The 24,465-nt window shown below is 33.6% G+C and overlaps 1 pseudogene; it reads right to left on the bottom strand.

Moving 5' to 3' along the window:
* The window catches only part of LOC124985707 (protocadherin-15-like), a 118,564-nt pseudogene extending 106,333 nt beyond the window's left edge, over positions 1 to 12,231 (bottom strand).
* Between the last annotated feature and the right edge of the window lie 12,234 nt (positions 12,232 to 24,465).

The raw sequence follows: 24,465 nt of genomic DNA, 5'->3' as shown, positions 1-24,465 counted from the left end.
TGCATTTATTGACTGATGGAGAGAAAGGAAAACTAGGTGCACATGATACAGCTGGCCCCATGGAGAAAGAATCTGAGGAAAATATCTGTGCATCGATGGATGATGGAACTCAATTCACCTTACACTCTTCTTAGGGTTGATTGACTCAACTTTTTAGCATTCTATTACTAATATTTCAAGTTGTGTTATATTAAATAAAATTCAGTAAGCACTGCAAATTATTTATTAATGTATTGTTTTCTATACCAAGCCTTTTTAAAAACAATGTAAATCTTGACAAGAATATTAGTTTTTCTCTTGCATTATCTACTACATGAGGAAACAATAGAATGACCTCATTGAAACAGAAGTTTTTCTCTGCGAATTTATTACTCTTAGAATATGCTTTAAGGATTTTCATGGGGAGAGGGAGGTAATAAAACTTCTTTTGCACCTCATTTCTAAATTTTAGTCTTTCTTGTATGCTCTGGAAAGTGGTAACCAAAAACTAAATATTAAAAATCAAATATTCTCAGGAAAAATTCTCAGGTAATACACTTTATAAGACTTTGTTTTTAAAGACTGTTTTTATCAAGTACTAAGTAAGCAAATAAAGTTCTTTTAAATATTAAAAAAAAACAACCTCCAAAATCTTCCCTTGACCCTACTATGCCTATACCTCACCCCCTCTTTTTTCATTCTTATTTTTCAAATGTTTTGAGAATTTTAATAATAATACTACATCTATTTCATTTGAATTCAGTAGAGGATGAGTGGAGTACATGCTCCTCTGAAACTGGGCTTTGAGACTCAGAAGTGGCTGTGTAATACCAAGCAAATCACCTCACCTGTGAGCCTAGTTTTCTCTCCTAAGCAATAAAGAAAAGTTGCCACGACAACTTGCTTTTGAGAATAAAAGGTGCTTTTGTGTTTCACTTAATTTTCACAATAAATTTGTGAGGTAGACATTTTTGGTGAGTTCTTAAACCCTTCCTGCTCAACAGAGTTTTGTTTATGTGTGTTGTGTGTATTTAGTTAACAAAATAACATAAAGTGTCTGCTGAACAGAGTTTTTATGTGTTGTATGTGTTTAAACATTACAAAAACATATAAAGGTAAACAATAAGGGTATTATGTTAACCTCAAAACTTTTTATATTCCTAATATTAAACAGAAGAAATAAACATGGAATAAGAAACCATTTAGGAAGTGTTTTTAATTCTGTTTTGGGGAACCCATGGTAATCTGAAGAGATGCCACAGCCAAGAGGGAAGATGAAGGGCAGGCAGGAATTACAGCTATAGCCTCATTTGAAGATTTCACATTTTGTCTAGTGTTGCATAATATGTCATTTGAATAAATGATTCCATGGCCTAAAACCCGATCTAGAATCCCAAACAAGAAAGGCCTATACCTAGAGGTTTTGTTTCCTGCTCTGAGATTTCACTGTTGGTACAACTGAGATTTTAAGAGCTTCTCAACACTGGCAATGTATTTGGTGTGTGTTTGTGGTTTGTGGTGGCATTATTTCATTAATTTTCAAGTTGCAAAAAGCATATGCATCACATTGATTAAATGATATGGAAGGGTTTGTTTAGAATGTTTAGACTGCTTATAAGTCTACACCTATAAAAGAAATTTAGTAAAGATGTTTACATATCATGCCTATAATGGCATCTTACTCTTATGTACAAATACTACCAAAGATAACTTAAAATACAACACAAATATTGAAAATAAGTCAATTTTTATATTAATGATAGTTAATTTAAGTGGTTCCATTAACTAACAGAAAATGGAAAAAAAAGTCAGTTGAAATAAGTGTTAGTTTTATTCCTCATTGTGAAATCACATTGCATATGGGTATTTACATACCAGATCTTCTGGATTGTACTGAATAACATATTCTATCTGTCCATTTGGGCCATCATCTATGTCAGTAGCTCCATTGTATCCTGAAAATCCTGTAAATACGGTGGTACCAACTGGAGTGAACTGAAAGGAAAAGAAAAGAAAACATCAATTCTCATTTCGTCAGTTGCACATCTAGTATACAGCACAAAAGCCAGCCCTCTGTTACACAAAGGAAGAGACTAGACAGCTGTCAACAACCATAGATATGAAATATTTTTAAAAAGCACACTTGCAAATCTTACATAGGAGTTTTTACAGTGTCTGAAATTTTCAACTTCCTGATCCTTCCTTCAGGTAAAGAAATAGAAGGATTCAGTGTAAAGCACATTTGGACCAATTTATACCCATTAGCATCTTAAAACCTGTGGAGAGAATGCATTTGTTTTTCTTGAAAAACCTTGACACAATAAATTGTCTACATGCTAGAATTTCAATCATACAAGGAAGTTTCTTTAATTTAGATTTGAAATCCGTTTCAGAGACAGTCACAAAATCCAGGTTGGTAAGTATATGCACATATTGAGTTTGGGGAAGAGAAATTGGGAACAATGATTACCCTTCTAGAGGAAGAAACTGTGAGTTTCTTCTGAACTTCTAATATTGGTTGTGTAAGAAACCATTTCATGACAGGAGTTGGACAGAAGTCAGTCACTTTTTTTTAATTAAAATGATAACAATTAAACAATGTATATTGACATGTAAAATCATGTAGGGCATTTGGCCTTAATGATTAGCCTTAGTTCTTAAAATCTCCACCAGAATGTCACTGTTATTTTCTCTTACCTATAGATCTTTGCACAATATATTTTTGTCAATTCTCCCTTCCCATTCCTCAGGCTTTAGCTCATTAATTATTCAGTAATTAAGTTTCAACTTAATTAGCTATCACTTAAACAAGACTATTCCTAATATAGTCTTTGCCACTATAAATAAGAATATAGTGACCTTCTTTTTTATTTGTTTCTGTAGTTTACACTTCTCTATCCATTGTGCTGTCCCAGTAAATTAACACATTTTAACAATAAATATAAGCTCTGTACCTCTATAGAGCGGAGACTTAATTTTTGTTTGTCAGGTTTTTTGTGTTAATTATTGAACGGGATTCCATCATGGACATATATTTTAAGAATTAAAAAAAAGGAGATCATCTAATTCACTTACATTTTTAGGGGCTACAAATTCAAATGTCTACAGAGATCCATCAGGTGATATAAATGCAGGAAGAAAGTCTGATGGGAAAGGTGAACAAAGGCCCTCTCTAAGTTGGTAACTGCTATTCAGCCCTAGAAAATTTTTACCATAATGGACTATGGAGCTAAAATTACTAACTCATCTAATATTCTAATTTTATAAGAAGATTATTGATTCTAAAGTTGGCAACACATTTTAGAAAATTAAACTATGAATGGACCAAACACATTCCTATTGGTCTTAAAACTACACTAGTTTGTAAATTCTGATTTAGGGAAAGGATATAATTATGATTAAAGAAGTAAACTATAACTATAAGGAAGTAGGGTATTTATAAAGTTATTGCTCCTGAAAGGCAACTTTAGGCAAATTTTAAGGAGCAGAAAAATGAAGTGAGAAGAGGTGGTTTAAGTAGCATATGTAAAAACACTGAGAAACAGAAATTTAAGTTAACTAAATGACTCCAAATTGACATTTTTAATGTATTTTTAAATGTGCAAAATGTCAGAAAAGATAACATTCTCTTTTATAAAAATTTACTCATGTAGCTCTGCTTTTAGTTTGTTTATTGCTTCTGTTTGACAAATAAAATTTGTGAATATATATATGTATATTTGTATTTATTGTGTACAACATGTTTTGAAATGTGTAGGCATTGTGGATTGTTTAAACAAAGCTCATTAACATATCTATATTTCAAATACTTCTCATTTTGTGTTGAGAACACTTAAAACCTACTTGCTCAGCAATTTTTGAAAATCTATTAAACTGCAGTTAGTCACCATGTACAAAAGGTCTCTTAAACTTATTTCTTTTCTTTACTTAACTGGAATTTTGTATCCATAGTCACCATTATATTCTATGTCTATGAATTCAACATTTTAGATTCTACACGAGTGAGATTGTGTGGCATATTTCTCTTTTTTTGCCTGGATTATTTCACATAATATAAATGTCTCCCAGGTTCATTTAGATTTTTAAAATTATGAAAATTAAAAATTAGATGACAATGATTGCTACCAGATGTCTAGTAAAATAAATAATTTAATCATAGATATTGTTGCTAAAGAAAACAACTACACCATGGAGTTAAACTAAAAAAAGAAAATCAAAACACAATAGAACAAAGAACAAGTGAAACAAACAACCAAAAAAATTGAACGATATTGTGTCTGGAAATCCTGAACATACTGAGGTTTCAGGTACCATTAGACCACTTTTATATTAGAGTCAGATTCTGGAATCAAACTGAAGGCAATACAGTGTATATTGTGGGGAAGGAATAGGAGACCCTAGAGAAATTCAGGTCACATTCCAGAATATTAAATATCCTGGGGTTCACAGGTGGATCAGAGCCAGGGAAGCAATGGCTTTGAAGAAAAAGTAAGCAGAAAGGGTATCAAAGACAACAGAGGCAATTTCCCCAACTTAAAAAATTCTGCTAGCTAAGTTAGTATTACCTTAAATGACAATTTTCTAAAAGAATGATTTTTTCATATCCATTCATTATTATTAAAACCACTTTTTTCCTGTTTTGCTTTATTTAAACAAGATTTATAATTGAAAGAAAAAAGGATTTGGTGGAAAGTTTTCAGGGCACTCTGACAGGCAGATGACCAGTTTCTCTGTCCCTTAACATTTTGATGTCTCAGATTTAAATTATGTTTTCATCGCTATGTGAGGGATGATGATGGGCTTGCACAGGTGCCCAAAGGTTTTACTTGCTTATTTAGTTCATATTTTCTTCCACAAATACTATTATAAGTTATACAGCTATTGGGAAATACATAAACCACAGATAAATTCAAAAGTAAAAATTTTTTTAAAATTTTAAAAATCACAAGGAAATAGTAAAATACTTAAAGAAGATGCTAATAATAAGAGTTTTCACCATAAAGAAATGATTAATATTTGAGATGTTTAACCTTATTTAAATTTTATACAACATAAACATATATCTAAACATCACATTAATATGATTATATATACTTTTTTTATGCTTTATGTATTAAAGTGTTTAATTTTCAAAAATTGTTTCTATTTCTAGGGTTGATGAGAGAATTAGTTTTTATTTGTAATGTTGAATTGATATATTTTGTCTCAAAATTAAACAATTTCTCTTTTTTTAAAAAAAGTAAGAGAAGTTAGAATGTAAATATACATGAATGGTGAGAATTTCTCAGTTTACTCTTCAGATAAGTTGTGGAAAATATTTCCTTAAAACAACTCAAAACTTATGAACCCTACTCCAAAAAGAGAGTGATGTGGGAAGCCATCCTTATCTAGCAGAATCAGAAGGTTCCCTGTCTGGTTCCCCTTAGAGAATGACTCCCCTAACTCCACCCTATCCTGTCCACCACAGAAGAAGCTCCTTCCAGTCTTGCCCCCTTTACCTGTGTGTGTACAAATAAAAGAGAGTTGGGCTATTCCATGTTGTTAGAGACCAGAGCTCATGTGGCCAGACCCGTCATGGACCCTCTCATTTAAAAAAGAGTATTGGCTCTTGTGTGTTTATTGAGTAGATAAGTTTATGGGTAATTGATTTATAGTCAACATAATCCTCCTGCAATTAACTCTTTTCTCAGCCACACGGGATATGGCAGAGAGGCCCCCCACAGAGTACTCTAATCTTACTCATGAAAAATTCCCAAAGAATTATTGTATTCATTGTTCGATATGAATCCAGTTTGTTATGTCATTAGATGGAGTAGTTAAGTTCCATAACATCAACACAGACATTGCATTAGTGAATACTAAACCTAGGAGCCTTGAGAAATACAGGAATGGATTCTGCAAGTCTCTGGCTTCAATATTTTTATCAACTGATATATGCATACCCTTGTTTTGTGTTTCTGTTTAAAGATATTTAATACATGTTTTGGATTCATTAACTTTCATCTCTGAGGTAGCAGAGATGAAATATAATTCATGCCTGAATGAAGCTTTCTAAACTGCACATTTTCTGCACAAAGCCTACAGCAGTCTTGTGTTACAAACACTTGACAGTCCCTAAGCAGTACACTAAGGGGGCATTTCAAACAACATAATCATCACCACCACCAATAGCAACAATAATAAAGACTACAAAAATATGAAAAGATAGCACTAAATAAATTATAAAAAGGATACCTTCATGAGGCATGAGAGTTGAAGAGATGGCAGTACATAGATTTGTTTGACTTTAAACAGAAAGTGGTGCAACTGTTGACAAAATTCTCACCACTGTGCATATCTGCGAATGACTTTAAAAGTGTGGCAAGAATTGATTTTGTAGTTACAAATAAATTTTAGTTAGACAATTTGCAAAGGAGTCTGTGCACAATAAGAATTGGCTATACATAACAGACAAAACTAGATTATGATTTGAATTGGGTTAAAAGACCCAATAAACTAGAAATTAAGAGACTTAAGTTTGACTTTTGTCTGTCTCTACTTAGCTCTATGATTTCTGTTTTCAATTATTTTACACTGATAAAATGTTATGTATTTATAATGTACAATATAACATTTTTGAGCATATGAAAACATTTTGCAGGGCTTAAATATAGCTAGTTAACAAATTTGTTACCTCACATGCTTATAATTTTTGTGGTAAAAACATTAAATACCCATGTTCTTTGAATTTTTCAACAATACAACATACTGTCACTAAATATAGTTCCAAACTGTACAACAGATCCCTTAAACATTCCTCCCATCTAAATGTAAATATGGGGGAAAGCTCTAAGAACTCAGTCTTGGCAATGAGTTTTTGGATGTGATCCATGAGTATAAGCAACTAAAGGAAAATAGACAGATGGGAATAGATTATACTAAAATGATTCTGTACAGTAAAAGAAAACTATCAACTGAGTAATGAAACAAGTTACAGAATGGGATAAAATCTTTCCAAATTATACATCTGATAAGGGATTACTATCTAAAATATGTATGGAACCCAAACAACTCAACGAAAGAAAACAAATGTTTCTCACGTTGGCTGGGATACTATTCACAATAGTCAAGCTATGAAATCAACATATTGTTACTAATTGTAACTAATGAATAGATTTTTAAAAAGTGTTATAAATTCATAAAAGGACAAGAAATCCTGTCATTTGTAAGGCACAAATGAAGCTGGATGCCCCTGTGTTGAGTGAAATAAGCCAGGCACAAAAAGACAAATACCACATGATCTCACTCATTTGTAGAATCTAAAAGTTGATTTCACAGAAGCAGAAAATAGAATTGATTTCATAGAACAGAAGCTGGAGTGCTTAAGAGTAATGGATTTAGGAAGCTGTTCAAAAGCAGGCAATTCTAGTTAAATAGGAAGAATGACTTTATGATCTATTATTTGTTAAATCAGTAGCCTTTCTGTAATCTAACAGTGAACTATCTGAAAAAGAAATTGAGAAAAAAATCCCATTTACAATATATATAAAAGCATAAAATACTTGAAAATAAATTTATCCTATGGGTGAAAGATCTATAAAGAACTATAAAGCATTGACAAAAGAAATCGAAAAAACACAAATGGAAAAATACCCTGTATTCATGAATTGGAATAATTTTGTTAAAATGTCCATCCTAATCAAAAAATCTACAGATTCAATGCAATCTCCATTAAAATATCAATGACATTCATCACATAAATAGAAAAAATATCCTAAGAGTCATATAGAACCAGAAAATAACAATAAACAAAGCAATTTTGAGAAAAAAAAAAAAAAACAAGGGTGGAATCATCCAAGACCTTACTTTAAAATACACTGCAAAGCTATAGTAACTCAAACTACATTGTGCTGACATGAAAAAACAACACAGATCAATGGAAGAAGAATAGAGAGCCCAGAAATAAACCCACATAGTTACTGTCAACTGAGTTTTGGCAAAGGTATCAAAAGCACACAGTGGAGAAGGATGTTATTCAATAAATGGTATCCGTGGAAACCAAAGACAGGAGAATGAAATTAGAAACTTATGTCTTACCATGTACAAAAATCAATCCAAAATGGATTGAATTTAAGACTCTAAACTATAAGAACTACTGGGATGCCTGATTAGCTCTTTTGAAACTCAATTTCTTTCTTGTGAATGTTAAAATTGAATTGAAGTACTTTTGAGGGACAGTTTAGATCTATATTTGGGGTGCTTATTAAAGAATTATTTAAATGGAGGGACATTATATAAATAAATTTTCTGATTCAATAAGGTTATGATGTCAATTTTCCCAAAGTTCATCTTTAGATGAGGCACTTTCTAGGTTGATTATAAAACTTATATAAAAACATATAGGGCAAACAATAGAGAAGACTACCTTAATGAAGAATTACTCTTAATGAAGGCTTACTCTTCAGATTTCATGACTTCACTATTAAGCTCTAGAAAAGCAGACACTGTGATACTGACTTAGGAGTAAATAAATATATTCAGAGTACAATAGAATTTGTCCAGAAACAACTCCCACATATAGTGTTACCTGATTCAGAAAACACAACACTTCAGCATAATGGGAATCTAATGGTTATTTGACTAAAAGATGCTGGGCCAATTACATATCCATAAGGAAAAAAAAAATCAATGTCAATTTCTACTTCACAGCATACATAAGTCTAAATTTCAGTAGACTATAGATAAAAATGTAAATTACAAGATATTGTTTCAAGAAGAGACATTAGATAATATCTTCACAACATGACAACCAGCAGAGATTTATTCAACAGGGCATAAAGCTTGAAAAAACTCACATATTATACTACATTAAAAATAAGAACTTGCAAAAACGTTAGATACAAAATCAGTATAGTTGCAGAACATATGTTCAACAACACATTTTGTCTAGAATATATAAAGAATCCCTATAATGCAGTTAGAAAAATAATAGATACTTGAAAAAGAAATTTGTTGAAAAAATATAGTTTAATGGCCAATGAACATGTAAGAAATGCTCCTTTTTTTTTTTCTTTTTTTTTTTTTTTTTTTTTTTTTTTTTTTTGGTACTGAGGATTAAACCCAGGGGTGAAACATTGCCATTTCTTTTTTATATTTTATTTAGAGACAGGCTCTCACTAAGTTGTTCAGGCTGGCTTTGAACTTGCAATCCTCCTGTCTCAGCAACCTGAGCCACTGAAATTACAGGCATGAACCACTGCACCCAGCCAAGAAATGCTTCTTTTCAATAGACATCAGAAAATTCTAATTAAAATGCCATTAGAACATTTCCATGCCTCCATTAGACTGACTAAAACTAATAATAAGGAAAGCACTGTGGTGGAACAAATGGAACTCTGTTATACTACAAGTGTGAATCAATTTACCTAGCCACTTTGTGAAAGTCTTAGGCACTATCTACTATTCTAAAATGGTACATATCTTATGACTCAGAATTTTCTCTTAAAATTCTTTTGTATTTACCAAACAAGAATATGTGCATGTACAATGAAATATCCTGTGGAAGAATGTACCTAGACATAGTTTTCTTAATATCCCAAATTTACAAATAACTGAAATGTCTATCAACAATTAAGAAGTTCCATATAAGCTGAAGAATATTCATACCATTGACCACTATATTGCTACAGTATCAGTGTATAGTCATAAACATAATGATGAAAAAAAATGCTAACGTGAAAAGAATTCATGTTGCCTGGTTCATTTATTCTAGTGTTCATAAGTAGCAAAGCTAATCATGGGGTGAGACATTTGTAAGGGTTCAGTGACTAGAAGGTGTCCTTCCTAAAATCTGACAGTAGTTCCATTCTTGAGTTGGTTTGTGGTAATACTTAGGGGTTTACTTTGGATAATTCCAAAGACATTATGTAATAAATGTAATTTAAATAATACTGTTTCAACTGGAAAACAATTGACATAAAATAGTATTATCTAGTTTTGGAAACTTCCCTAAGAAAAAGTTACCCTGAAAGGATGACTAAAAAGGATGATGAGATTCTACTTCATATGTTTCTTTAAGAATCCAAGTGTTCTGTTCCTCTCCCTCCCTATGCAAATTGAGAGAGAACATCTGAAAGGTCATGATTATTTTAATAAACTGAAATAAAACTGAGTACTACATGATGTTTGTCACATAATAATGACTTAATGACAGAAATGTTCTCAAGGCAGCAGGTAATATATTTTTACTAACAGACATTATCAAAAGAGGGTGCTACCTTTAGTAAAACAGGATTACTTGTCAAACTTTTCATTTATCAATATTATTTATCTATCATAGTATTACATGACCATCTTATGCCAATTAACCTCTCAAGAAAACCCATGCAACAGGTGATATTCTGTACAAATTATTGCTACTAGTAAAACTGGAAACCTTACTGTTTAATTAGCAATGAGATCTCAATTTTATAATTTGTATCTTTCATTTGTATGGCATGAGTTCAACTTGTTTTTTTTTACTGAAGGAGGGCCCAGTCACTGATGTCAACAACTCCATTTTGACCTTCTCTGACTCCCTGATTCCTTTTCCTTTTTAATATTGTTCACCCCTCTCCCCTGAGCACCTTTCTTCTCTAGTTATCTTGGATTCCAGAGACAACAGGCCTGTTCTACAAACATCCTGAATGACAAGAGATGGAAACTACTCCCAAGCAAGTGTGTGCAAAAATCAACCTGATGAGATTGCTGCCACCCCACTCTTGCAGGAGTAATCATCCATGATGAAACTGAGGCTACCCACCTAAGGAAGGGCAGCATTCTCATCATGGGAACAACTAGCTCCTTTACATGACAATGACCTTCCCAGAACGCCACAGAACCTTTCCTGAGACAATAATCATATCGAGGCCTAGCCAACATAACCAAATTTACCAGCTAGCTAAATTCCAACCATGCAAGCCCTTAACCTTTGCCTATTTTCTTCTTTATATAAAAGCTCAAAGGTTTTGTCACTTGCTTGAGAGCAGATCTTTGGTCACTGTAACCCTATATCTCTTTTTTCCAGAATGGCCATACTGATGGTAGTTGGTTTCCTAAGGTTCACCACTGCTAGTCTCTTTGATTAGCATATTGGGATGGGTGGCCAAGCCTGTTTTTTTGGAAGCACTGGGACTGGGGCCTTTTCCCCAGAACTACAATAGCATGATTAATTTTTTGTATCAACTTGGCCATGGGTGCCTAAGCATTCTTCAGAGTATGTATATGAGTGTTTCTGAGTGAGATTAACACTTGAATAAGTAGTCTGAAATAGGTGGATTAAATACATTCCCCAGTGTGGGCAGGTCTCATCCATTATATTGAAGCTCCAATAAGAAGAATTTAAATGGGTACATCACCTCCTCCTGCCTGCACACTCAGACTCTGAGTGAAATTTAATTGATCAAATCTCTTGGTTTTCAGGTCTACAGACTCAGACTGGAATTGTACCATTGGTTTTCTCAGGTCTCTAGTTTGCTAACTGGACATTGGGACTTTTTAACCTTCATGATTGCATATGCCAATTTCTTATAATAAATCTTCCTCTTTCTCCCTCTTTCTCAGACAGATAATAGATAGACAGATAGGTAGACAGAGATATAGATGTAGATGTAGAGATAGATATAGATACTATCAGCCATTTATATCTGTGAGTTTCATAATCTGTGGCTTCAATCAGCTGTGGATGGAAAAATTGAGGGAAAAATATTTCTATCTGTGTTGAACATGTACCAACATTTTTCCTTATCATTATTCCTGAATCAATAAAGTATAAAATTATTTATAAAGCATGCACATTGTATAAATATTGTAAGACATCTAGAGATGACTTAAATTAGTCAGAGGATAATGTATAAATTTTATGCAAACACAATACCACTTCATATAAGGGACTTGAACATTTGCAGATTTTGGTATTTGCTGGGTGTCCTGGAAACAATTCCCCAAGGATAATGAGACACAACTGTGTATGTGTATGTGTGTGTTTGTGTGTGTTTGTATAAAATACTGATTCTTTTCCTCTGCTCTTAAGAACTCTGCTTACATCCTTGACCCTATTTTCTTTTCAGAGGAGAAGTGTAGTTGCATATTTGGTTTTTATGAAGTAAGGAGTAGACTCCCAGGATCTGACTGATCTAGGTCTATGTTATGTACCTGCTGTTTGGCATTCTGTGGAAGAACAGTTGCTGATTTAGTTGCAACATAGGGCATACAATTCTCTGGTACTTCAATCATACTCCAGGATCCTTTGAAGATTACCCATAGTGCTCCCATAGTCATTATAGAAATTCTTGAAAAATTCTAAACACTAATTTATGTACTTCCAGAAAATTGACCTACTTTCTGGATGATTAGACATCGTTTTCTTTTCTCCACTACACTTACCTGGTATGATGACCAGTTACCATAATCATCATCTTTCCAAATCTAAAAGACTCATCCTTCAACTACACTTCATCCTTTAAATTCCTCCTCAGATAAAATAATTTTATGAATCTTTTCTTACAAATCATCCCTTCCTTAAAAATATACTTCCCAAACAGTGGCAAAATTGAAACCTAGAAAATTTCTACCAGTGAAATTCAGATTTGAATTTGTAAACAGGCAGTTATTAGCAGGATATGACTGAACTTTAGCTTTTTTCACAATAATGAAATTATATCATCTCAGAATCTATAATAATTTATGGACCAAATCATTGTTTTTTATCATCATTATGTTGGTTGTACATTAACTCTTGAATACAATGTTTGTTTTACTCAAGCATTTGTACAAATTTACTGCAATTGAATTCTGTTTTAAATCTTTCTAGAATTGATTGTAAATAGTACTCATCACTGAATTCACATTCAGTAGAAGTTATCTTGCAATGATTTAATAAAATCAAAGTGGAAACAAAAAAAGAGGTACTTTAGGTAATACTAAATTACTGAAATAAAATTTATGTAAAATAAAATATATTTTAGATATTCAGATTGACTCATATAAAGACACCTTAAACAAAATCTCATTCCATAAAGTTCCCTTCTATCATTTTAGAGACTATCATTCCAGATGCAATCACTTTTTATTTCAATTAATATAATTAAGTTTTTTCCTGTTCTTGGTCTTCCATAATTTGTGCTGTTTTGTGTCTAGCTTTATTTGCTCAACCTAATGTTTTGTTTATAGTTTTAAATTTTCATTTATAATTGTTTATTAAAATATCAAAATATTTTCCACCTTTATTAAGATGGAATATTTGTACATCTTTATGTCATATAGCATGATAATCTGATATAGTGTACAATGCAACATGCTCAAATCAGTATAATAGGAACTTTCATCTCCTCAAACATTAATCATTTTTATGTGTTGGAAGCTTTAATATTCTTGTGCTTATTTTGAAATGTATCACATATTGATGGGAGCAATAATTACCCTAGTTACCCTACTGTACTTAGAAATGATAACTGACTCCTCTCCAGTTGCTTTTGGATCCTGTTATTTAACTTTTATCCATCCACCCCTCCCTCTGCCTTTCTAAATCTCTAGTTATGAGATCCACTTTTAATTTGTGAAAATGAATAGAATGCCATATTTTTCTTTTCATTTCTGGTTTATTTCCAGTTTCAAATACCCGTTGTTGCAAATGACAGAATTTTTTTTCTTTTTATGGCTGAAAAGTACCCAATTTTATATGCATGCCTTACTTTCCTTATTCGTTCATTCATTGGTAGACACCTTGTTTGATTCCACATCTTGGTTATTATGAATAGTGCTGCAAAAATATTTGCATGCAGGTATGTCTTTGATATGATTTCATTTCCTTTAGATATAAACCCAGTAGAAACATTGCTAGATCATATGGTAATTATATTTGTAGTTTGTCAAAAACTTTACCCTTTCTCTGCATTGTCACCAGTTTTTGTTATTTATTTATTTATTTAGTCTCTTTTGATAATGAACATTGTAACTGTGGTGAGGTGATATCTCATTGCAGTTCTGATTTTCATTTCCCTGATGGTGATATTGAACATTTTTTCATATATATGTTGGTTAAGTGTATGTCTTCTTTTAAGAAATGGCTATTTGGACTGGGATTGTGGCTCAGTGGTAGAGAGCTTGCCTGGCATGTGTGAGGCACTGGGTTCTATTCTTGGCACCACATATAAATAAATAAAATGAAGGTCCATCAAAAACTATAAAAAAAAAAGAAAGAAAGAAAAAACCTAAAAAATTAATGTCTTATTAAAAAAAGAAATGGCTATTCAAATCTTTAGCACATTTTTAATTGAAATGATTGGGTTTGGGGTGTTGTTTTTGGAATGTCTTCTATATTCTAGTTATTAACCCTTTTTGGATAGATAGTTTGCAAATTTTTTTCTCATTCTACAAGTTATCTCTTCAGTCTGTTGATTGATTCTTTTTCTGTAAAGAAGCTTCTTTCTTTGATTTAATTCTATTTTCTATTTGTCTATTTTTACTTTTGTTCTCTGTGCTTTGCGGGACATATCTAAAAAGATTTTCCATATATCAATGCCTTGAAGTGCTTCCAATATGTTTTCATGTGCTGATTCCATAGTTTAAGGTCCTACATTTAGATCTTTGATTCATTTTGTATATGGTTAGAGTAAAGAAATCTAGTTCTATTCTTCCAGATATGCAGTGTCCTCAGCATAGTTTATTGAAGAGACTGTTCTTTCTCCAGTGAATGTGCTGGTGCTTTTGTCAAAAATCACCTCATCTTATGTACGTGGATTAGTTTCTGAGATCTCTGTTCTGTTCCATGGCCCTGTGTGTCAGTCATTATACCTATACCAGCTCTTTTGGTTACTATAGTTTTGTAGTAATATTTTCTTTTGGGGGGTGAAGCATTCAGCTTTTTGTTTGTTGTCATTTAGGATCATTTTGGTCATCCTGAATCTTTTGTAGTTCTATATGAATTTTAGGATCCCACTTTCTATTTCTCTGAAGAGTATTTTGGCATTTTGACTGGGATTACATTAAACTTACAGATTGTTCTTGGTAGTATAGGCATCTTAACGATAACAATATTAATTCTTCCCATCCATTAACATGGGATATAACAATGTTTTAACATTGCAATTATAGAGATCTTTGCCTTCTTGTTTAAATGTATTCCTATGAAGTAATTTTTGTAGCTATTATGAATAAAATTACTTTCTTGATTTCCTTCTCAGGAAGTCAGTCATTATTGGTATATAAAATACTGCTAATTTTTGTATATTGATTTTTTAGCAATTCTACTGAATTTATAAGTTCTAAAGGCAGATTTCTTTCTTGAGGTGTTTTCTATGCTGAAAATTAAATACCAATATTGCTCATTCAAGGAAATTATTTGAATGGGAAAGGCTCTGAAGTTCCAGTGAATTCCATGGGCTATGTTTCTAAAAAGTGTACATAATTTATTTGAAAAATTACCTAATTCTACCCTGAATTTACAAATACCGAAGAATTATAAATAGTGGATATTTAATGAAAATATTTACAAAACATATATAAATACTTAACCTTGTATAAAATCACATTGTTACGCTTTCTCATGTGTCCGAATGACTTTGATAAGAACAAATGTTCAAAAATATTAATATTAAATATAAATATTAATATTAAATGGAAGATGACACAATCTTGATGAAATGTGAAAGAATGTCACCAAATTGAGAGAACTAGATTGGAAAAAAAAGCTCAAAATGGATAAGAGAGAATGAAATTTCATCATTGTGAGAAAAGGTTGGAGTCTCAGTGATGTTCCACTAATTACTGCCTATTTACAAATTTACCTCTGAATTTTCTATGTGGGGCTTGGTTTTCAGATACATGACTGTTTTTAAAGAATATTTCCAAGACTTGGGTGACCTGCTAGAGAATTTCATCAAATCCTAAATAAGTACCTTAAAAGCATTATCCCTTTTAATCCTCAATACAATTTTATGTCATTTACTATTATTATGTTTACTTTAGTTAAGAAATTATGGGCTAAGAAAGCTTAGGCCCAATGTCATAAGTCTAATGATTGGTGAGTAAGGTCTATGGCAGAAATTGTGTGATATCAAAGAATTCGTCCATAAACACTGTGAAATATATTATTTGAAAAAGTTCATAATTAATAAAATTTTCAGAAAAAGGAGACTGAAAGAAGAAACAAAATATGGTATATAACAAAACGTAAGTTTTATTTCTAATCTGAACTGATACGATTTGGAATATCCACACTTGTAATCTCAAGGCTTGTGAGATTAGGAGGATTACAATTTTGAGACCAGTCTTGGCAATTTAGTGATATCCTAATCAACTTAGCAAGACTTGTCTAAAAATAAAAAAACATTTTTTTTCTAAAAAAGTGGACAAGGGGTGTGGCTCAGTAGTTAAGTGCTTCTGGGTTCAATACCTGTTATAATAAAACATAAATAAATAAATAAATACACTTATTGGTCCAAAGGATTAATACTTTTGAGGTAGTTTAGAGAAGAGAAACTCAACTTAGCTGGTATCAACTCTTAAGAAAAATCATTTGAAATATTTTATCATTACTAAAAATAATTTGTTTCTCAGAAAGAAAATTATTTCATAAATACCAAATTCACCATGGTTTCATTATTTTAATGTCTACATTAATAATCACATATTTATTGATAAACACTGCATAAAGCCTTAAGATGTATTAAATCAATAAATACATCAGGAGATCCAAGATGGCTGACTAGAGGGTGACTGCATCTCCCGTCGCTCCAGAACTCAAGATTCAAGAACTGGAGGTATTGAAAGACTCGGACCAACACAGAGCTGCGAGGTGAGTCTCTCCCACTGGGTGAAGCTCGCCCGGGCAGCAGGCCGAGAGTGGGCAGCTTCTCGGACCAGGGAAGGGCAACGAGAGGCTTTCCCGAGCAGCCTGGCTCCCTGCGGCACCAGGAGGGGTCCACAGCCAATTTCTTGGAGCAGGTCCGCCCAGTGAGAGCTTTTCCACACAGAACCAACACCAAACCCTGAACCCAGCAGCGGACCCTGGCTAGCAGGTTGCTTCTAGGACCAGGGCAGGGCAGCAAGAGACTTCCCCAAGCAGCCCTGCTCCCTCCCACGTCAGGCCCTGTCCACAACCAGGTTCTCAGAGCAGGCCCGCCCAGTGAGAGTTTTTCCACACAGAGCCAACCTCAAGCCCTGGACCCAGCAACGGGCCCCAGCCCGCAGGGGGCTTCTGGGACCAGGGTAGGGCAGTGAGAGGCTTTCCCCGAGCAGCCCGGCTCCCTCAGCAGGGGAAGGCCCTGTCTATAGCCAGCTTCTAGGAGCAGGCCCGCCCAGTGAGAGGATTTCCACGCAGAACCAGCCCCAGCCCTAGACCCAGTAACTGGCTATGGGCAGCTTTCTTCAGAAGCACTGCATTATCAAGTTCCTCCAAGAATTCAGGCTACTGAAGACTGGGAAGTGATATACCGGAAATCTACAGGGACACTATAAGCCAATAGAGGAAATCTGCAACATCTCAGAGTCCCACTGATATCTGACCAATATGAGAAAACAAGGGAAGAAAATGTCCCAAACAAACCTAGATACTACATTAATAAAACCCAATGACAGCACAGCAGAAGAAATGTCAGAAAGGGAGTTCAGAATGTACATAATTAAAACAATCAGAGAAGCAAATGAGGAGATGAAAGAGCAAATGCAGGCATTGAAGGAGGAGATGAAAGAGCAAATGCAGGCATTAAATGATCGCACCAATCAACAGTTAAAAGAGCAAATATGGGAAGCAAAAGATCATTTCAATAAACAGAGATACTGAAAAAAAAAACAAAAAACAAAAAACAAACAGAAATCCTAAAAATGAAGGAAACAATAAACCAAGTTAAAAACTCCATAGAAAGCATAACCAATAGGATAGAACACCTGGAAGACAGAACCTCAGACATTGAAGACAAAATATTTAATCTTGAAAACAAATTTTGTGGCGGGAGAGACCTGGGGCCCAAGGTTATGCCACATACATCCAAAGATGGCGACTGGCAGAGAGCCAAAGGGCGTGTTGAATGTGCCTTGAGAAAAACAGGAAGCGTTTACCATTGCCTGTATGATAATTAGTTCAGCTGCTTAGCGCGTGGACAGATATATCTTAGATGTATCCTTGAGCTCGTGATCACTTGACCTTTAATAGGATTGGATGAACATATCTGGTTACAACTGCATATGCATGAGACTGCTTATATATTGAGGGTGTTATCTGAATAAAGTGGAAGCTGATTCATGAACCTCTGAAGTGTACATGTCATCTGTCTCGCTGGTTGGCAGCAAGCGGCAAGGAGCGGCAAGCAGCAAAATTTGACCAAACAGAGAAGATGGTAAGAAATCATGAACAGAATCTATAAGAATTATGTGATAAAATGAAAAGGTCAAATTTAAGAATTATTTGTATTGAGGAAGGCTTAGAGAAACCAAAGGAATGAACAATCTATTCAATGAAATAATGTCAGAAAATTTCCCAAATCTGAAGAATGAAATGGAAAACCAGGTAAAAGAGGCTTATAGGACTCCAAATATACAAAGTTACAACAGACCGACACCAAGGCACATTGTTACGAAAATACCTAACATACAAAATAAAGACAGAATTTTAAAGGCCATGAGAGAAAGGAATCAAATTACATTCAAGGGGAAACCAATAAAGATATCAGCAGATTTTTTCAACCCAGACCCTAAGAGCTATAAGGGCCTGGAACAACATTTACCAAGCCCTGAAAGAAAACAGATGCCAACCAAGAATCTTATACCCAGCAAAACTTACTTTCAGATTTGACGACGAAATAAAATCCTTCCATTATAAACAAAAGTTAAAAGGATTTACAAAAAGAAAGCTGGCATTACAGAACATTCTCAGCAAAATATTCCATGAGGAAGAAATGAAAAAGAAAGATGCAAATCAGCAACAGGAGGAACTAGCCTAAAGGAATAGCCAAATAAAGGAGAAACCAAATCATGTCAAAAAACAAAAATGAGTCAAATGACTGGGAATACAAATCATATCACAATAATAACCCTGAATGTTAATGACCTGAACTCATCAGTCAAAAGACATAGACTGGCAGATTGGATTAAAAAGAAAAATCCAACAATATGTTGGCTGCAAGAGACACATCTCATATATATTTAGAGGAACCAGGAAATTCCACCAGAAAACTTATAGAACTCATAAGTGAATTCAGTTAAGTAGCAGGTTATATCTCTTTGTCTCAGTCTGTGAGTCAAAGATATACTCACAGACTAAAGGTGAAAGGATGGGAAAAAATATACCATGCATACGGACACAGCAAAATAGCTGGAGTATCCATCCTCATTTCAGATAATGTGGACTTCAAGCCAAAACTAGTCAGAAGGGATAAAGAAGGACATTACATACTGCTTAAGGGAAGCATAAATCAGCAAGACATAACAATCATAAATATCTATGCCTCGAACATTGGCTCATCCATGTATGTCAAAAAATTCCTTCTCCATTCCAGAAATTGAATAGACCACAACACAATAATACTAGGTGATTATAACACACCTCTCTCACCACTGGATAGATCTTCCAAGCAAAATTTGAATAAAAACCATAGATCTCAATGACACAATCAACAATTTAGACTTAATAGACATATATAGACTAGACCATCCAACAAAGAGCGAACACACTTTCTTCTCAGCAGCACATGGATCCTTCTCTAAAATAGACCATATTTTATGCCACAAAGCTACTGTTAGCAAATACAAGAAGACAGAGACACTACCTTGTATTCTATCAGATCATAATGGATTGAAATTAGAAATAAAAGACAGAATTAAAAATAGAAACTTCTCCAATACCTGGAGATTAAATAGTATGCTATTATATAATGAATGGATAACAGAAGACATCAGTAGGGAAATAAAAAAATTCTTAGAAGTAAATGAGAGCAAAGACACATCATATCAAAATCTCTGGGACACTATGAAAGCAGTACTTAGAGGAAGATTTATTTCATGGGGTGCATTCAACAAAAGAAGTAAAAATCAACAAATAAACGACTTTACACTACAACTCAAATCCCTAGAAAAAGAAGAGCAGACCAACACAAAAAGTAGTAGAAGACAGGAAATAGTTAAAATCAGAGCTGAAATCAATGAAATTGAAACAAAAGAAACAATTGAAAAAATTAACAAATAAAGAGTTGGTTCTTTGAAAAAAATCAACAAATTTGATAAACCCTTAACCACACTAACAAAGAGAAAGAGGGAGAAAACTCAAATTAGAAAAATTCAGAATGAACAGGGAAATATCACAACAGACATGAGTGAAATACAAAACATAATTAGAAGCTATTTTGGAAAAGCTATACTCTAACAAAACAGAAAACCTCAACAACATCAGTAAGTTTCTAGAGACATATGAATTACCTAAACTGAACCAGGAGGACATACACAACTTAAATAAATCAATTTCAAGCAATGAATAGAAGAGGTCATCAAAAGCCTACCAACAAAGAAAAGTCTGGGACCAGATGGGTTCTCAGCCAAGTTCTACAAAACCTTTAAAGAAGAGCTCATTCCAATACTCCTGAAAGTATTCCATGAAATAGAAGAGGAGGGAACCCTCCCAAACACATTCAATGAAGCCAATATCACCCTGATACCTAAACTAGACAGAGACACATGGAGGAAAGGAAATTTCAGACCAATATCCTTATTGAATATTGACGCAAAAGTTCTCAACAAAATTGTAGCAAATCGCATACAAAAATATATTAAAAAGATTGTGTTGCACTATCAAGTGGGTTTTATCCCAGAGTTGCAAGGTTGGTTCAACATCTGGAAATCAATAAATGTCATTCACCATATCAACAGACTTAAAGTTAAGAATCACATGATTATTTCGATAGATGCAGAAAAAGCACTCGATAAAATACAGCATCCCTTCATGCTCAAAAACTAGAAAAAAATAGGGATAGTAGGAACATTCCCTAACATTTTAAAGGCCATCTATGCTAAGGCCATGGCCAATATCATTGTAAATGGTGAAAAACTGAAAACATTCCCCCTAAACACTGGAAGAAGGCAGTGATGCTCTCTTTCACCACTTCTGTTCAACATCATCCTTGAAACTCTAGCCAGATCAATTAGACAAACCAAAGAAATTAAAGGGATACTAATAGGAAAAGAAGAACTCAAATTATCCCTGTTCGCTGATGACATGATTATATATTTAGAGGAACCCGGAAATTCCACCAGAAAACTTTTAGAACTCATAAGTGAATTCAGTAAAGTATGAGGTTACAAGATTAATGCTCATAAATCCAATGCATTTTTATACATAAGTGATAAATCTTCAGAAAGAGAAGTTAGGAAAACTACCCCATTCACAATAGCATCGAAAAAAATAAAATACTTGGGAATCAATCTCACAAAAGAGGTGAAAGAACTCTACAATGAGAACTACAGAACACTAAAGAAAGATATTAAAGAAAATCTTAAAAGATGGAAAATTCTCTCATGTTCTTGGATAGGCAGAATTAATATTGTCAAAATGGCCATACTACCTACAGTTCTATACAGATTCAATGCAATTCCAATTAAAATCCTAATGATGTACCTTACAGAAATAGAGCAAGCAATTATGAAATTCATCTGGAAGAATAAGAAACCCAGAATAGCTAAAGCAATCCTTGGCAGAAAGAGTGAAGCAGGGGTATCACAATACCAGATCTTCAACTCTACTACAAAGCAATAGTAACAAAAACGGCATGGTATTTGTACCAAAATAGACAGGAAGATCAATGGTACAGAATAGAGGACATGGACACAAACCCAAATAAATACAATTTTCTCATACTAGACAAAGGGGCCAAAAATATGCAATGGAGAAAAGATAACCTCTTCAACAAATGGTGCTGGAAAAACTGGAAATCCATATGCAACAGAATGAAACTAAATCCCTATCTCTCACCCTGCACAAAACTCAACTCAAAATGGGTCAAGGACCTCGGATTCAGACCAGAGACCCTTCATCTTACAGAAGAAAAAGGAGGTCCAAATCTTCAACTTGTTGGCTTAGGATCAGACTTCCTTAACAGGACTCCCATAGCACAAGAAATAAAAGCAAGAATCAATAAATGGGATAGATTCAAACTAAAAAGCTTTCTCTCAGCAAAGGAAACTATCAGTACTGTGAAGAGAGAGCCTACAGAGTGGGAGAATATCTTTGACACTCATACCTCAGATAGAGCACTAATTTCCAGAATCTATAAAGAACTCAAAAAGCTCTACACCAAGAATACAAATAATCCAATCAACAAATGGGCTAAGGAAATGGACAATTCACAGAAGATCTATAAGCAATCAACAAACATATGAAAAAATGTTCAACATCTCTAGTAATAAGAGAAACGCAAATCAAAACTACCCTACAATTCCATCTCACCCCAATTAGAATGGCGATTATCAAGAACACAAGCAACAATAGGTGTTGGTGAGGATGTGGGGAGAAAGTACACTCATACATTGCTGGTGGGGTTGCAAATTAGCGCAGCCACTCTGAAAAGCAGTATGGAGTTCCTCAGAAAGCTTGGAATGGAACCACCATTTGACCCAGCTATCCCACTCCTTGGCCTATACCCAAAAGACTTAAAATCAGCATACTACAGAGATACAGTCACATCAATGTTCTTATTTGCTCAATTCACAGTAGCCATATTGTGGAACTATCCTAGATGTCCTTCAATTGATGAATGGATAAAGAAACTGTGGTATATATATATTCAATGCAATATTACTCAGCCATAAAGCATGATAAAACTATGGCATTTGCAGGCAAATGGATGAAATTGGAGAATATCATGCTAAGTGAGATAAGCCAATCTCAAAAAACTAAAGGACAAAAGATCTCGCTGATAAGTGGATGATGACACATAATGTGGGGTGGGAGGGGTTAGTGTTAGGGTTAGGATTAGGGTTAGGGAGGGGGGCAAGAATGGAGGAAGGAAGGACTGTATAGAGGGAAAATAGGGTTGGGAGGGGTGGGGGTAAGGTAAAAAATAACAGAATGAATCAAAAACAACATTACCCTATGTAAATTTATGATTACATAAATGGTATGCCTTACTCCATGTACAAACAGAGAAACAACATGTATACCATTTGCTTACAACAATAAATAAATAAATAAATGCATCAGAAGCAAAAATAAAGAAGATATGTATAATTGCTATAATTTATATTTTCATAAGTTGCTTTTTAATAAATTGATATTTTGTAAATTTTGAATAAAAATAATAGGTATGAGTTTGATGAGAAACAAGATATTTACAGATTCTTAAAATGGTTTCTCAGAGAATGGCTTGAACATTCATTAATTTTTAAGTACAAATTTTTGGTAATTATAGTAGTGGACAGAGACAGTGCAAGAAGATTCGGAGGAGAAATGATTGGGTTGTGAGAATCTTAATCCAATAGGTAATTTAATCCTTTGATAGGGATTGACTGAATGGTATCTGGAAGCAGGAGTTGTGGCTGGAGGAAGTAGTTTATTGGGGGCATGGCTATAGGTTATATATTTTGTATATGGAGAGTGGAGTTTCTCTGTTTGCTTCCTCATCATCATGTGAGCTGTTTCACCCTGCCACACTCTTCTGCCATGATGTTCTGCTTCACCTTGAGCCCTGAGGAATATAGCAGGACTTGTATGGACTAAGACTTCTGCAACTGTGAGCCCGTACATAAACTTTTCCTCCAATGCAGTTGTTCTGGTCCGGTCTTTTAGTCACAGCAGTCAAAAAATTGACTAAAAGCTAACAATGAAAGAAATTGATATTGTGTGTCCTATGTGCTGCATACAGTGAAGATTGCGCCTGGTATCACTTTTGTAGCATCAAGTGAACCCAGAGATAGACACATTCCATAATCTTTCTGGTTACTAAAAAAGTTAAGGCCATGAAAGCCAGAGAAATACTGAGGATTAGCTAAGATTTCAAGTAAAACTATTAAAATTGGTTTTAGAAAGTCATGACAATTAAATGTAACATGTGAATCTATGACGTACATATATTATCTGAAAATTCTGCAACATTTGAATGTAGTCTCTAGCTACTAATAGTATACTATTTAATTTATTGATTGCATACAATGGATATGTAGAAGAGTGTTCTCATTTTTAGTAAATACATACTGAAGTGCTAAGACTTCAAGAGGTTTCATATATTATGTTCAGAGCTCATTGGTAAAGAATAAATAATTATGTAATTATACATTAAGTGAAATATATATTATACACATCCATACACTTAGGCAATAAAAAGAACAAATTTCTATACATTATATATTTGATACATATACACATTTATGTCTCTCTATTAGAAGGAAAGTTTATCTGACTAGTACTTCTCAAAACTGTGAAAATGATCAAAATCAAAGAAAAAAAAAACTGTCACGATATAGAACTGACCAAAAGAAAAAAAAAAAGGA

The sequence above is a fragment of the Sciurus carolinensis genome, chromosome 5 (assembly GCF_902686445.1).
Source record: "Sciurus carolinensis chromosome 5, mSciCar1.2, whole genome shotgun sequence".
Taxonomy (NCBI): domain Eukaryota; kingdom Metazoa; phylum Chordata; class Mammalia; order Rodentia; family Sciuridae; genus Sciurus; species Sciurus carolinensis.
This window is presented reverse-complemented; position numbering and strand designations above follow the sequence as displayed.